A 14874-nucleotide genomic window follows, 5' to 3' on the forward strand; every position below is an offset into this window, starting at 1 on the left:
CAACCAAAATTGTCTCCAGGTATTTTCAAATGTGCCCTGAGGGACAAAATCACCCCTGATTGAGAACCACTTGGCTAGACGAAAACCAAGGCCAACAATATGCTGTTTACAAAAAACCACATGTTAATTATAAAGACACAGATAGTTTTAAAGGAAATGGATGGGGAAAAGATGCAAATATTAACTATAAGAAAGCTGGTATGACTATATTAATATCAGACAATACAGATTTGAAGACAAAGGGCATTTCCAGAAAAAGAGATATTTCATAATGATAAAAAGAATCTACCTATCAAAAGGACTTAAATGTGCATGCACCTAGAAGGAAAGAATTCCAAAGAAAGCCATAAATACATGGTAAATCTAAACGAACATTGACTATGTAAAGTAATAATAATAACCTGATGTTTAAAGTATAGAGAGTATTAAAGTAGAAAGCATATGTAAATAATAGCATATTGGTTGTATTTTCCTGTGGAGGGTTAAAGTACTAATTAACTTACCATTTCTATCTAGGGTAAACAAAAATTGCCAAATTTTCAGACTGAGAAAAAAGTGGAATTAAAATAATTAATGACTTCATAAAAAAGCAAGAAAGGGTAAAAAACAGAACATAGCATGAGCAGAATAGACAGAAAACAGTAAAATGGTAAATTTAAACCCACATTTACTGTTTTAAGACTCTTGAGGACAGTTCATGGGTGTATGATAGAAAAGAATAACTGATTTAATCACTTTACTTTGTCCTAAGAAGTTCTCCTTAATAAGTTCCCATAAATGGAAGTTTAAAAATGCTACTTCATGAAGACTTTAGATACCCTCAGCACCAGCAAGGCACTCTGCATGCATCCTGTCTTTTTTTTTCCTCACAATGAACCTGCAAGGTGGGTTTTGTATACCCAAATTGGAGATGAGGATTGCCTGAGTTTGCTCAGGCAGTAAGTGACCAAACAGGATTCCAAACAGTTCAAACTCATCCCAACAAGGATATGCATCCAACCATGACACAATTCTTACCATTTAATAAATAAGGTTTGGTCATGTTATCTAACTATATCTTAAGTTCTTAACTGCCCAGAAGAAACAGAGGGACAAACATTTTGCAACAAACCCAACTTTTAAAAAGTAAAATTCCTGAGATTCCTCAAGTTAAATAAATAGATCTTTAAAACAAATGTACCAAACTTAGCCTACAGTCCTGTGCAAAGATACTCATATTCAAAGCAAGCATTTATGGAGATGCTATGCATCCTATATTTTTCCATTTTGTGGCCCACAGTGCATATGCATTTCAGTTTCTACTTAGATCTTCATGTAATTCTGCCAAGAATATGCATTCATTTCTTGTTAAAAGTAGTTTTCCTTTCTGAAATGATTTATACCGGAGGACAATATAATTATATTAGAAGACATTTTAATTTGCAAATTCATTTCCAGCCAAGATTTGTGCAAAATAAAATATAATTTATGCCAAAGGATATCAAACTTGCTAATCAATTCTTTTTTAATGACTTCCCAGGAAGAAACTCATGTTGGCTATGATTCTTTACACAGCACTGTTATCTTCCAACCATATTGCTTTTTACAAGTATTCAATCTATTTTTATGCTCTTTCAGAAATGAGGGTTGCATTATCTATTTATCACAAAATGAGAACTTTGTTGCTCAAATGATAAAAAAAAGGAAGACGTTGATTGTTTTCCTTCAAGTCATTTATTTCCAGGTATGTTCACTTTTATTTCTGTCACTTCTTTACTGCTTGATCCCTAATGCCTTCTATACTGATCTGTTAGCTATATTTTAATATTATTCAATATAATGCTGAAGTGACTGTAGCTTGTCCCAAGACCATTACAAGAGAACAAGTTGGAGAAAGAAAAATCATTACTAGAAAAGATAAATGGGTGACACACTGGACCTTAAACTCTGTTTCTAATGAAAATTCCCATGCAGTAGATTAAAAGTTACCAGAAAACATGAACTGCTTCATTAACTTTATGCCCAAGTTCTATCAACAATTGATTTTTAATGCCTATGTTCATCATTTATGAGCTCTTCCCATTCTTTATATACATTTAAAATTAAGCTTTATAAGATGAACTAGTTCCATGGTGATGCTCACTGCATCATCTATATAAAGCATTTTAAAGAATAATTCACAGAGAAGAAACATAAAGCTGATGAGCCAGTATTGTTTTATGATACAAATTCCTGATTATCAAAGTCAAATGTGGCAGCTATAATTGCCACTCTATTTGAAATAACCTTAATAATTGCCAACATATCATGAAGATACTTTTGGAAAAATGGGGTAATATTGTTTTCTTTTTTTGTATTTCCACAGCATCTTTCAGCCAAGGTTTCTGACAATACTACAGTAAGTCCATCTGCATCACCAACATATCTGTCATTGACAGAGAGATAACAGATTTGGAAATTGTTGCACATCAAAACAAAGCAGATTAAAGTGAGCCAAAGACATCAGTTTTCAAAGTGGGTTCTAAAATGCCAATTCTATAGACTCAGTAAATAATCCATTGAGCTTTGTAGAGTTGCTTGGAATAGTTTTTTTTTTTTTTTTTCTTTTAATAGAGAGCCATATTTTGAAAAAGTAAGTAGAAAACTAGGTTTTAAACATGATTTTGTTAGCTTACTTATAGTTGGTGGTGAACAAAACTGTTAAGGCTAGCTTTGCTGTTACTGGAACTAAGTTAAAAATAAATTTCCAGAACCTAGGTTGATGTGGGAGATATTTTTTACTTTACCCCTAGAGGATAGCTAACATTGGCTAACAAAGCCAACCTCTGTTGTAAGCCTTGATATATGTTAACTCATTTAATCCTTTCAACAATCCTGTGAAGGAAGTACTATTATTATTAATATTTCAGGAATGAGAAAATGAGGCAGAAGGGAAAAATAAATCACCTGGATCCTTCAGTAGGCAAGGGAAGGATCCCATTTATGTGGTCTGGCTCAGAAGCCTAATTCTAACCAAAGTGCTCTCTCTCTTAAATTGAAGTGTTCAAATTGAGTGTAAAATGTTTTCTTTCATCAAAGATATAGAAGAATAGTTGGAGGAATTCTAGTATATTTCAGGAAGCCTCAAAGAATCTTTAAAATGGAGCCACTCATTAATTGGATTAGTGAACCATCAGTGGGTTCTTCCCTCTCTAACAGAAGACTGACCTGCAGACTTTCACCTCTGACACTTTAAGTCTTGCTCAGTGCTCTACTTTATATCATTTAATTCTCACAACAACTTTATAGAATATAATGGAATTATTATCTTCATTTAAATCAACGCACGATGTGGACTTTTGTGAAAATGAGGGCAGAGGACACTACAAATATTCTGAAAATACCACGGGTTAAATATAGTTCTACATCCCTTTTATATATTTGTGAAAAGTTTTGCCTTAAAAATTTGAGACCGGGCTTCCCTGGTGGCACAGTGGTTGAGAGTCCGCCTGCCGATGCAGGGGACGCGGGTTCGTACCCCGGTCCGGGAAGATCCCACATGCCGCGGAGTGGCTGGGCCCGTGAGCCATGGCCGCTGAGCCTGCGCGTCCGGAGCCTGTGCTCCACAACGGGAGAGGCCCGCATATCAAAAAAAAAAAAAAAAAGAATTGAGACCTCAAATATCAACAAATATTCTGATAGTCTGTTCTATAACAAAGTTTTCTTTTTTTTTAACTGAAGCATAGTTGATTTACAATATTGTTAGTTTCAGATGTACAGCAAAGTGAATCAGTTGTGTGTGTATATATATATATATATATATTTAGATTCTTTTCTTTTTAAAAAAAATTATTTATTTTTGGCTGTGTTGGGTCTTCGTTGCTGCGCACGGACTTTCTCTAGTTGCAGTGAGCAAGGGCTACTCTTCGTTGCAGTACACGGGCTTCTCATTGCAGTGGCTTCTCTTGTTGCGGAGCACGGGCTCTAGAGCACAGGCTCAGTAGTTGTGGTCCACGGGCTTAGTTGCTCCGCAGCATGTGGGATCTTCCCGGACCAGGGATTGAACCTGTGTTCCCTGCATTGGCAGACAGATTCTTAACCACTGTGCCACCAGGGAAGTCCCAGATTCTTTTCTAAGTTATTACAAGATATTGAATATAGTTCCCTGTGCTATACAGTAAATCCTTATTGTTTATCTACCATATATATAGTGGTGTGTATCTGTTAATCCCATACTCCTAACCCAACCCCTTTCCCCTTTGGTAACCATATGTTTTTTTCTATGTCTGTGAGAGTGTTTCTGTTTTGTAAATTCATTTGTATTTTTTTTTTTTTAGATTCCACATATAAGTGATATCATATAATATTTGTCTTGCTCTGTTTGGCTTACTTTACTGTGATAATTTCTAGGTCCATCCATTATGACAAAGTTTTTCTAACATAGATAAGTTAATACAGGAGATATATGGGGTGACGATGTTAAGATAATGTGGAAACTGGGTTGGTTCATAGACTGTTTTTCCAAGTCAAGGGTATTCGAAATTGCAGAAATAGAAAAAGGAAAAGAAAAAGCCCTCTGCCGGGCTGGTAACCTGGCAACATGAGCCTCTTTTGGCTGTATTTTAGAAAAATTAGCAACAAGAGCCTATTCGCCTATTCGCAGGGCTCTCTCAGAGAGAGGCACCACAGCCTGGGGCAGTTCTTGGCTGCTGGCAGGTCCACTGCCTCCTGTGCCTGCTGTGAATGCAGCCCCACAAGTTCTGATCTCCATGTCGTTTGGCTTCGTCTCAGTGGAGACTAGTCCTTGCCTAATTAAATTTTGTCCTCATTCCTAGTCTACTGTTTTGTGTGATCTATATTCCTTGGTGGCAGATTCCAGCTACACTGAGCTGCCTGCCTTGATGGGCCATTTTAATCCCCAGTTATGAATGAGGATTTTTTGTGTGTGTGTGATGGTTGCTGTTATCAGTGCTCTTCTTATCATTATGTAGGATAGCTTATAATGCAAAACAATAAAATAATCATAAACATAATCAGATGGAAAATCTTTTTTTAAATGGTAACATTTTCAGATATTGCAGTTCTCTACCTCCATGTTTGCTTTTTTCCACCAGGTTCTAAACCTGGTGTGTGAGAGGGGAGAATATCAAAGTTGCCAAGGAAAAATTCTGTATAACTCATACCTTTCTACCCTTCCCTTCTGCAAGACTATGTTATGTTGAAAACCACCATTCTTGGGGGGGAAAAGTGGAGTATAACCTACATTTCCCTAATCCCTTGAAATTTTAAACTCAAGAGTTTCAGGATCCTTAGGAATTTATAGATTTTTTTTTTTTTTTTTTTTTGGTGTCAGGGTGGAGGGTTCTATGTTTAAATGCACTTATGTAACAAGTCTTCCTTAGAGTAAGTAAAAGCATCCTGTTTCAGGTTAAGTACTACCAGGTAAGATGTATCAGTGTATATTTTTTATAGCAATTTTAAAGATTCTTTCAAATCTAGATTGACAAAGAGGCTGTTTTTAAAATATCAGTTAAAGGGGAAAAAACTAAAGACTCATCCTAATTCTCTGTAGGTTTTCAGAGTAAAATTATGTCCATCTTGATTTTCATTTAAAGAAATCTTATTTTTTTTTCTTACTTTAACTATGTATGTACTTTGTCATTTTCTGTATCTCCCAAGTGGCTTTTCTATCCTGAAGCTGGCAGGCATTCCTTTAGGCTGGTGGCCCTCAGGTGAGTAAGAAATGCAGTTGAGATGGAAGAAATGCTGTGTCTGCTCAAACTATCTCCTCTTTCTTCCATTGTGTCCTGCTATCTAGCTTGAAATATTTGCTATTAAAATCGTAGCCCCCCATCCCCAAGTTAGACAATTGGGGAAATGTTAAGAATCCCTTTTATTAGTTGGGACAACTGAGTTTTATTTATTTACAATTTATACTCCACATATCGCCAACATATTTGAGGCAGTCAACAATAAAACTGTGTCCATTATAGAAATGAAAAGTAATCCTTCCCCTCTTTCATACTTATCCCTAATAATAAAAAAGCAAAAGTCAACTTTAAATCAACATTTCTTAAAATTGTCAGAAAACATAAACCAAAATAACATTTGATTATTTCATATCAGAACATTCTGGTAACCTTAAGCAAAGGGGAAACTGGATAGGTAGGAAAAAGGTTTTATTTAGGATTAAAGAAATGTGCCAATTACTAAGATTTGACTCTCCTTCCAGCTGTTTTACGTGATACTGGAGTGGGGGCTTTGCAAACCTCTTTGCCAGCTGGCTCCCTATTAAGCCCTGCCAATTGTGCTGTGTGTGTGTGTGTGTGTGTGTGTGTGTGTGTGTGTGTGTGTGTGTGTGAGAGAGAGAGAGAGAGAGGGAGGGAGGGAGGGAGGGAGGGAGGGAGGGAGGGAGGGAGGGAGGGAGAGAGAGGGAGAGAGAGGGAGAGAGAGAGAGAGAGAGAGAGAGAGAGAGAGAGAGAAGTTTTAAATTTGTCCAACATCTTTCCTTTGTTCTTCCAGCTCTAAGGGAGGTAGCTGCTTCCTCATTTTCTGTTTTTTGCCTTTTCAGTCACCCAATTAACTTTATACCTAATTGATAATTACTTATGTTCTGTTTTCTCTGTTAAGTGACTAGTCTGACTGCAGTCTCCTGGCTAGATCTTAATGGATACCAGGCAGTGTCTCTTAACATGTTTACTTACATGAAGCAGTAAGCCTTCTAAGACAGTCACACACTCTTCCTGAGCTATTAAGGCAAAGGTCTTCCCATAATATCCAATTTTTGTTAAATATAATGTTTCTTTTAACAAAGAAGCATGTAAAGCATTGTTTTATTCCCTTTTTAATTTTTGGTAAAATACTTATTGTGAAGATTGTAATTTACTTCCTTTGGATGTGTAAATGGACTATGTTAGTCAGACCCATGATTGCATGAATCACACATGGGTAGGAAAGCTTCAAATCACCCACCAGGGCTAATTTTTCTATATGATATCTTGGTAAATAAAATGAGGATTGTGGTCCTAGAAGCTTAAAAACTAAACCCAACTGGAAATCTGGTTTCTTTAATGATTCACTATCAGAATATTTAAAAACAAAAAAACTTTAAAGTTGTTAGAAAGAATGCTAGTTCTATAAAGAAAGGTGATTATATTAAGAGTCAGTGATTATTTTTTGCATGAAATTTAACTTTCAGCTTTCTGACAAGCCACAGCAAAACCATTGTTGTTATGGACAAGTAAAGTTCACTTTTTCTTCCACAGATTAGTCCACTCATTATACGAAAGTACAATCACCAAGGCTCAGGGGTTTTCAGGACTACTGTATAATGAAACATATGGCCAAGGAGTCCAGAAAAAAGGGCAATATAAGGGCCAAGATTATGAGGCAGGAAGGACCTGGATTTTGAGTTCAAAAAGAAGGTAGAAGCCAAATTTACGTAGGATTACCTTAACAGTGGAGCGCAGAAGACAGAGGAATAGCATATTTTAAATGCCGGAAGAAAAAACTGTCAACCAAGAAATCTATACCCAGCAAACTTTGAGAGAATTTAGAAATGCCTAACAAATATTTACTAAAGAAAGTCCTTCGGACTACTAAGAAACGACTCAGGATGGTGACTTGAATCCACAGGAAGAAACAAAGAGCACCAAAAATGGTAAATATGTGGGTAACTATAAAAAAATGTATAAATATCCATTTTCTTTTCTTATAATTACTTTAAGAGACATAAGATCCAAATGTCCATTGGCAAGTGAAAGAGTAAACAATGATACGGAATATTTTCATTATGACAAGGATCCCTATGTTGCCCTTTCATAATCACACTCAACTCCCTTCCCCACTGTACCTCCCACTCCACTCCCTGCCCTGTCCCTGACCCCTGGCAACAACTAATGTCTCCTCAATTTGTATAATTTGGTCATTTCAAGAATGTTGTATGATGGAATCACACAGATATTATGTAACCTTTTTGGATTGGGTTTTTTTCACTCATCACAATTCCCTAGAGATTCATTCAAATTGTGGCATGTATCAATAATCCATTTCTTTTTATTACTGAGTAGTATTCAAGGTTAAGAATTCCAGTTTCTTTAGTCATTCACCCACTAAAGAATGCTTATTTCCAGTTTTTGGCTATTCCGAATAAAGCTGTTATAGACATTTGTTTACAAGTTTGTACATGAGGATAAGTTTTTATTCTTCTGAGATAAACACCCAAGAATACAACTGCTGGACATTATGGTAGTTGCATGTTTAGTTTAAGAAACTGCCAAACTGTTTTCCAAGAGTGGCGAGGAATTCTCTTTTAAAAACTTCTAGGCTGGGAACAGGGAGCAGATCAAATCTATTAAATGGGGTTTGCCGCCAGGCTATGGAGCAGGTAAATGAGCTAAAGTGGAGGGCAATAAGGTCCTGAGTGCTGGCAACATGGACGGTGCATTACAGTGCTGCTCTGAGGCAGTAAGTCAGATCCCCAGGCCCATGTGCTCTCCAGCCATCGCTCAGCATCCTACACCAAGAACAGAGACCGCCAGAAGGCTTATGAGGATGGTCGCAAAACCATTGACTTAAAACTTGACTGGGGCAAAGGCTATTCCCCCAAAGCAGCAGCTCTTGAGTTCTTAAACTTATTTAAATACGCCACTTGAACCTATGACAAGGGTTTAAAACATGAAGCAAACGATCCTCAGCTCAAAGAGGGTTTACAGAATATGGAGCCTCAGTCAGCAGAGAGGAAATTCAAGAATGCTTTCAACGTGTCCGATCTGTACCAGAAGTTGGAGAGTGATCCCAGGTCAAGGACAGTGCTCATGGATCCTACCTACCAGGAACTGATAGAATAATGTCAAACAGGCCGTCTGACTTGGGCAAAAACTGCAACATCCCCAGATCGTGACTACCCTCAGTGTCTCCTTCAAGGCTATCTGGGCAGTATGGATGAGGAGGAAGAAGTTGAGACACCTCCACCACCACCTTCTCCCTAAAAGGAGACCAAGTCAGAGCCAATGGAAGAAGATATTCCAGAGAATAATAAGCAGGCACTGAAAGAAAAAGTTGGGGAAAGATGCCTGTAAGAAAAAAACTTTGACACAGCCTTGAAACAGTATGAGAGAACCAACAGCCAGGACCCCACCAACATGACTCGCATGACCAATCAAGCAGCCATGTATTTCACAAAGGGAGACTAGAGTGAATGTCAGGAACTTTGTGAGAAGGCCATTGAAGAGGAGCTAGACAAGCAAGAAGACTATCATCGACAGATTGCCAAAGCTTATGTCAAATTGACAGAGCCTATTTCAAAGAAGGAAAGTACAAGGATGCCATCCATTTCTACAACTCTCTGGCAGAGAACTGAACCCCAGATGTGCTCAAGAAATGCCAACAGGCAGAGAAAATCCTGAAGGAGCAAGAGTGGCTAGACCACATAAACCCTGACCTGGCTTTGGAAGTATCCCCAGGCCAGGAAGCACTATACAGAAGCCATCAAACAGGAACCCAAGAGATACCAAATTGTACAGCAATCGAGTTACCTGCTTCATCAAACTCCTGGAGTTTCAGCTGCCACTCAAGGACTGTGAGGAATATATCCAACTAGAACTGACCCTCACCAAGGTTTATATATGGAAAGCAGCTGCCCTAAGAAGCAATGAAGGACCATACAAAATCCATGGATGTCTGCCAGAAGGCACTAGACCTGGACTCCATTGTAAGGAGGTAGCAGATGTTTACCATGGCTACATGATGGTCCTGTACAACCAACATGACAGCCCTGAAGATGTGAAGTGATAGGCCATGGTCAAGGTGCAGCAGATGAGTGACCTGACCGTGTGGCTCATCCTGCAACAGATGCAGAAGGACCCCCAGGCACTCACATAAAAAATCCTGTAATAGTGCAGAAGATCCAGAAGCTGCTGGATGTGGGTCTGATTGCGATTCAGTGATGACTTGATCATATCCCTTCCCTTCAGCCTCATGTGGAAAAAGGAGCTGGAACTGTGGCAAGCAGCATAGAGCAGAAGGGGAAAAGGGGAACATCTTCTCTATATGTTTATATAGACCTATGTGGAAGATACAGAGACTTGTACTGGAGTCATTTGTGCAGCCTCTGGCCCTCCTAGCACACACATGGTCTCTCCTGCTGCCCCAGAGTTTCATGTGTTCCACCCCTGGTGCTCAGTCACTGTCCCAGCTGCTCTTGCATATTTGGTGATTTGGGGGCCGGGAGTAGGCATGTATGTGGAGGGGAGGGTGTTCACAAGTGTCTTCACACTATTAGCTCCATGACCCCTTCACCAACAACACAAGCCAGTACAGCATGGTTACATGTTTAAAAAAAAAAAAGAAAGAAAGAAAGAAAGAAAAAGTAGTTCTGTTTATTGTTAGTACTGACCAGACAAGAGAAAGACAAAGAAAATACATCTTTGTTCAAGCTTAGTTCTTTTACAGGAATAGGAAACTAGAAGTCTATTCAGATCCTCTTATCATAGCTTAATTAATGAGAAAAGGTGACAGTGCATTATTATCAAGGTGTCTTTGAAAAGATAAAGCAATTTATTAATAAATGCAGCTTAAAACTTCACAACTGTTTTTAACGTTGACCTAGGACCTCAGTATCTGTAGTGCTTTCATGGTCTACTGATGTAATATTTGGCACTGAGCAGACTCTGAATGTTTTACTCAACGTTTTGGGATTAAAATACAGAAACGTTCTTCTCATGTTCCCAAGTATGTAAACCTATTTATCTTGATTTATTTTTATAAAAGAACAAGGCCTCAGAAATACAGATACATGTTCTCTTCCCCAAAACAAAATAAACTGTATCCTTTGAAGCTGAAAAATAAAAATTTCAGAAGATTTTTGAATAATTTAGAAGGTTCTAAACCTTGAGACATAATATTCCAATTATGAAATCATTACTGCATAGCAAGTAATTTTGGCCCAAATCTGTTCTCTTGAAATCTGAAGTCAACAGGAGTTCTGTGCAGGAGACAATCATGTTTAACCAGTACAGGGCCACTCCTAACCTTAAAGCTTTTCAGTTCATGAAATATTTATGCATCCTAAACCAGATTTCAAAGTCATCACAGGCATCTACCTGCAGACAAACTATTCAGTGTTTTCTGCTTTCTCCACATACCAGCTGCCTAGGGTCCCACCCACTCTGGTTGAGTATTTCATACTATTCTCTACGCAACTCTATTCCACTACATCTGAATATCTGAATGCAAGAGATCATAGCTCCCAAGATATTTGGTGCAGGAAGGTCCCTAGAAGTCCTATGTATAATCACTGTGAGGTCTTCAGTTTCTTCTATACAGACAAAAGTCACTTCTCATCATTGATGACATTTCCCTCCTCATTCTATCCAGGTTGGAGCTGCTACAATGTCTTTCTTTGTTCCCATCAGTTATGTATTATCAACATTCATTTTCAACATTCATAGCATTTTGTATTAATTCACTATTCTTATCCAGAAAATAAAAATTTTATTTAAATTTTTTCTAATTAGTCCAGTAGAATTCCTTCCTTTCCCATAATAACCCTCTTAATGATGAGTTTTTATTTCTTATTAGTTGTTTTAATACTGGCTTATTTGAAGGAGTTGTAGCCTTTCCTCATATTGAATAAATATAACACATATTCAATGAATGCCTACTATTTTCACTGTGATATCACTGGAAATTCTGTGGTGTAAAAGATGGATAAATTTCTTACCCTAATGGAGCTTACAGCTTAATGGTGAAGAGAGACATTAAACAGATCATCACACAAGTAATTAATTGCAATGCTAGCAAGCATAAGAAAAAGAATGCTACAAATATACACATAAAGGGACTGGTAATCTGGCAGGAATTGTAGGCTAGCAAAAATGATGCTCAGCCTGAGATCTGATAATGATTAGGAGTTAACAGAGACAAATGGAAGAAGAAGTGTGTCACTAGAGTGAAAAGGATTTTGGCATAGTTAGGAGCTCACAGAATGTCACTGTGTCTGGAACTCAGAGCATAAAGGGGAGAAGGCTGCAAAAGAAAGCTGGAGCCAGATCCTGCTGAGTCTAGTAGGCTCTGAATTTTATTCAAGTTGCATTTGAAGTATTTTTAAGCAAGGGATTGCCATGATCAGCTTTGTACTTTAAAAGGATCACTCCTGGAAAATGAAACAAGGTAACCATATGACTTAGATGGGGGGGAGAACAAAAGTGGATGAAGGAGGACCATTAGGGGCCTTTTATAGATGCCTAGGAGAGAAATGATGGATCTCTTGGATGATTGTGTTGGTATTGAAGAGGAAAAATACCTTAAATGTAAAACTAATGAGATGTGGTTTTTAACCACAGCAACAGAATGGCTTGGATAGGTTTAAGGTGTATGATTTCTGTTTGGGACATGTTTGAGTATGGGTTAGAATATGAGTTCCAGGATGACAGATTTTTTTTTGGCTTTTTTGTTCACTGCTGCAACCTGTGCCTCCAGAGACATTCAAGTGGAAATGTTGAATAGGCAGCAAGATTATATGGAATTGCAGCTCAGAAGGGAGATTTGGGTTGGTATTAAAAATGTGGGAGTCAGAACTTCCCTGATGGTCCAGTGGTTAACAATCTGCCTTCCAATGCAGGGGACAAAGGTTTGATCCCTGGTCAGGGAACTAAGATCTCACACGCCGAGGAGCAACTAAGACCTGCAGCTAAGACCCAACACAGCCAAATAAATAAATATTTTTTAAAATGTGGGAGTCTATTGTATATTAACGCATATATGAGGAATCTAGAAAAATGGGACAGGTGAGCCAGTTTGCAAGGCAGAAATAGAGACGCAGATGTAGAGAACAAACATATGGACACCAAGGGGGGGAAAGCAGAGTGGTGGTGGTGGGATGAATTGGGAGATTGGGGTTGACATGTATACACTAATATGTATAAAATAGATAACTAATTAAAAAAATAAAATAAATAAACTTTGTACCTGTTTATAGAAAAAGAAATGTGCGAGTCAGCAGGATGTAGAATGTAGGTCCTCTCAGAAGCCAGGACAATACCGAGCTCCTCTAGGGGAAGGCTGAAGAGTGGGAAAGTCAAGATCAAGGACCGGTGACCAGCTCGCCTTCTAACAGCTCTCTGCAGCATCATGTGGTTGCCAAAGCATTTAATCATTCTCATCATGATCTCTGTGAGAGCCAATCTTTGTGCTGAAGATGTTCAGGCCCCCGTATCTCCCAGTACAGCATTTAATTTAGACCTGTTCCACAGGAATACTAAGCCCTTAATCTCTCTCTCTCTCTCCACTCCTTCTTTCGAGAGCAGTGGATGGAAGGAAATTTAGGAAAATGGGTTACAGTATAAAATGGAACATGATGCTGAATTGTTGATGGAAGATACAGACTTTTAAAAAATTAATTTATTTATTTTTATTTTTATTTTTTCGGCTGTGTTGGGTCTTCATTGCTGTGTGTGGGCTTTCTCTAGTTGCAGCGAGCAGGGGGCTACTCTTCGTTGTGGTGTGCAGGCTTCTCATTGTGGTGGCTTCTTTTGGAGCACAGACTCTAGGTGCATGGGCTTCAGTAGTTGTGGCTCACGGGCTCTAGAGCACAGGCTCAGTAGTTGTGGTGCACGGGCTTAGTTGCTCCATGGCATGTGGGATCTTCCCAGACCAGGGCCCGAACGTGTGTCCCCTGCATTGGCAGGTGGATTATTAACCACTGTGCCACCAGGGAAGTCCGGAAGATACAGATTTAATGCTTGACCCTTTCTAGCTATCAGGGCCCAAGTCAGGGTGGTAGGGTACATTTTTTAGCCAGGAAGTCATTTCTATGCTCTTTATAACTCAGCATACATTTCACACTTAATTTCTCCTTAATACAATACTGGTTAATAAAATGAGATCTCTTCATAGTATGACAGTTGCTAAAAAGGCAAAACTTCTAAAAACCAAACTGATTAGAACCAGTTCAGAACCAGATTCATTTTTAGAAGTACCTATCTTATACAACAATGAATTCAAAAGTGTAATTTGTTTATTCTATCTATGTGCTTATCAGAATGTAAACTGCACTAGGTAACCAGTACAAATTGTCACCGAAATGAAGAAACCAGAAGTCACTGAGAGTTATGTTAAAAGGCAAAAACAACCACCAAAACACTCTGCTCTGTATCCAGAATAATTAAACATTACTTCTTTCGTAAGCAAGTTGAAATAATTTCTTTTCAAAAGACAGAGTTTAAAGATGCAGTCTGCATAAGATGCTCTTCTCAGTACATGGCCCCCCCAAAATCTCTAGTTAATGATGTTCATTGAATAAATATGGCTATCATCATAACTGATATCATTAGTTGAAGAGAGTTTAAATTTTTTCTTAATACTATTAATATATGCATTACATGACCTTAAAAAAACCTGTTAGTCTAATGAAAGGGTTGTTAGGCTGGTGACACACAAACAGGTCATTCTATACAATGGGAATAATGATGCTTGCCTCAAAAGATTGTTGTGAGAATTAAATGAATTAATGTTTGGAAAGCATTCAGAACAGCCTCTGACACATAGCAAGCCAAATTAGTGTTGGCTGCTATTGCTGCTGTGACTACTTACAGATATAGTTCCTGTGTATCTGCATTAGAGAGATCCTCAGGGTGGGGATTACAGCTATGTTGGAATTACAGTGATTATTACAGTAGTCCCCCCTCATCCTTGAGGGATAAATTCTTTGTGTGTGAGGGTTTTTTTGGCTGCGTTGGGTCTTAGTTGCTGGGCACGGGCTTTCTCTAGTTGCGGAGAGCGGGGGCTGCTCTTCATTGTGGTGTGCGGGCTTCTCACTGCTGTGGCTTCTCTTGTTGTGAAGCATGGGCTCTAGGGCACATGAGCTTCAATAGTTGTGGTGTGCAGGCTCAGCAGTTGTGGCTCGTGGGCTCTAGA

At 38.3% G+C, this 14874-nt stretch overlaps 1 pseudogene; it reads left to right on the forward strand.

Moving 5' to 3' along the window:
- Positions 1-8335: 8335 nt before the first annotated feature.
- On the forward strand, positions 8336-9905 carry LOC131762807 (stress-induced-phosphoprotein 1 pseudogene; annotated as a pseudogene).
- The last annotated feature ends 4969 nt before the right edge of the window (positions 9906-14874 follow it).

Source organism: Kogia breviceps, chromosome 9, assembly GCF_026419965.1.
Source record: "Kogia breviceps isolate mKogBre1 chromosome 9, mKogBre1 haplotype 1, whole genome shotgun sequence".
Classification (NCBI taxonomy): domain Eukaryota; kingdom Metazoa; phylum Chordata; class Mammalia; order Artiodactyla; family Physeteridae; genus Kogia; species Kogia breviceps.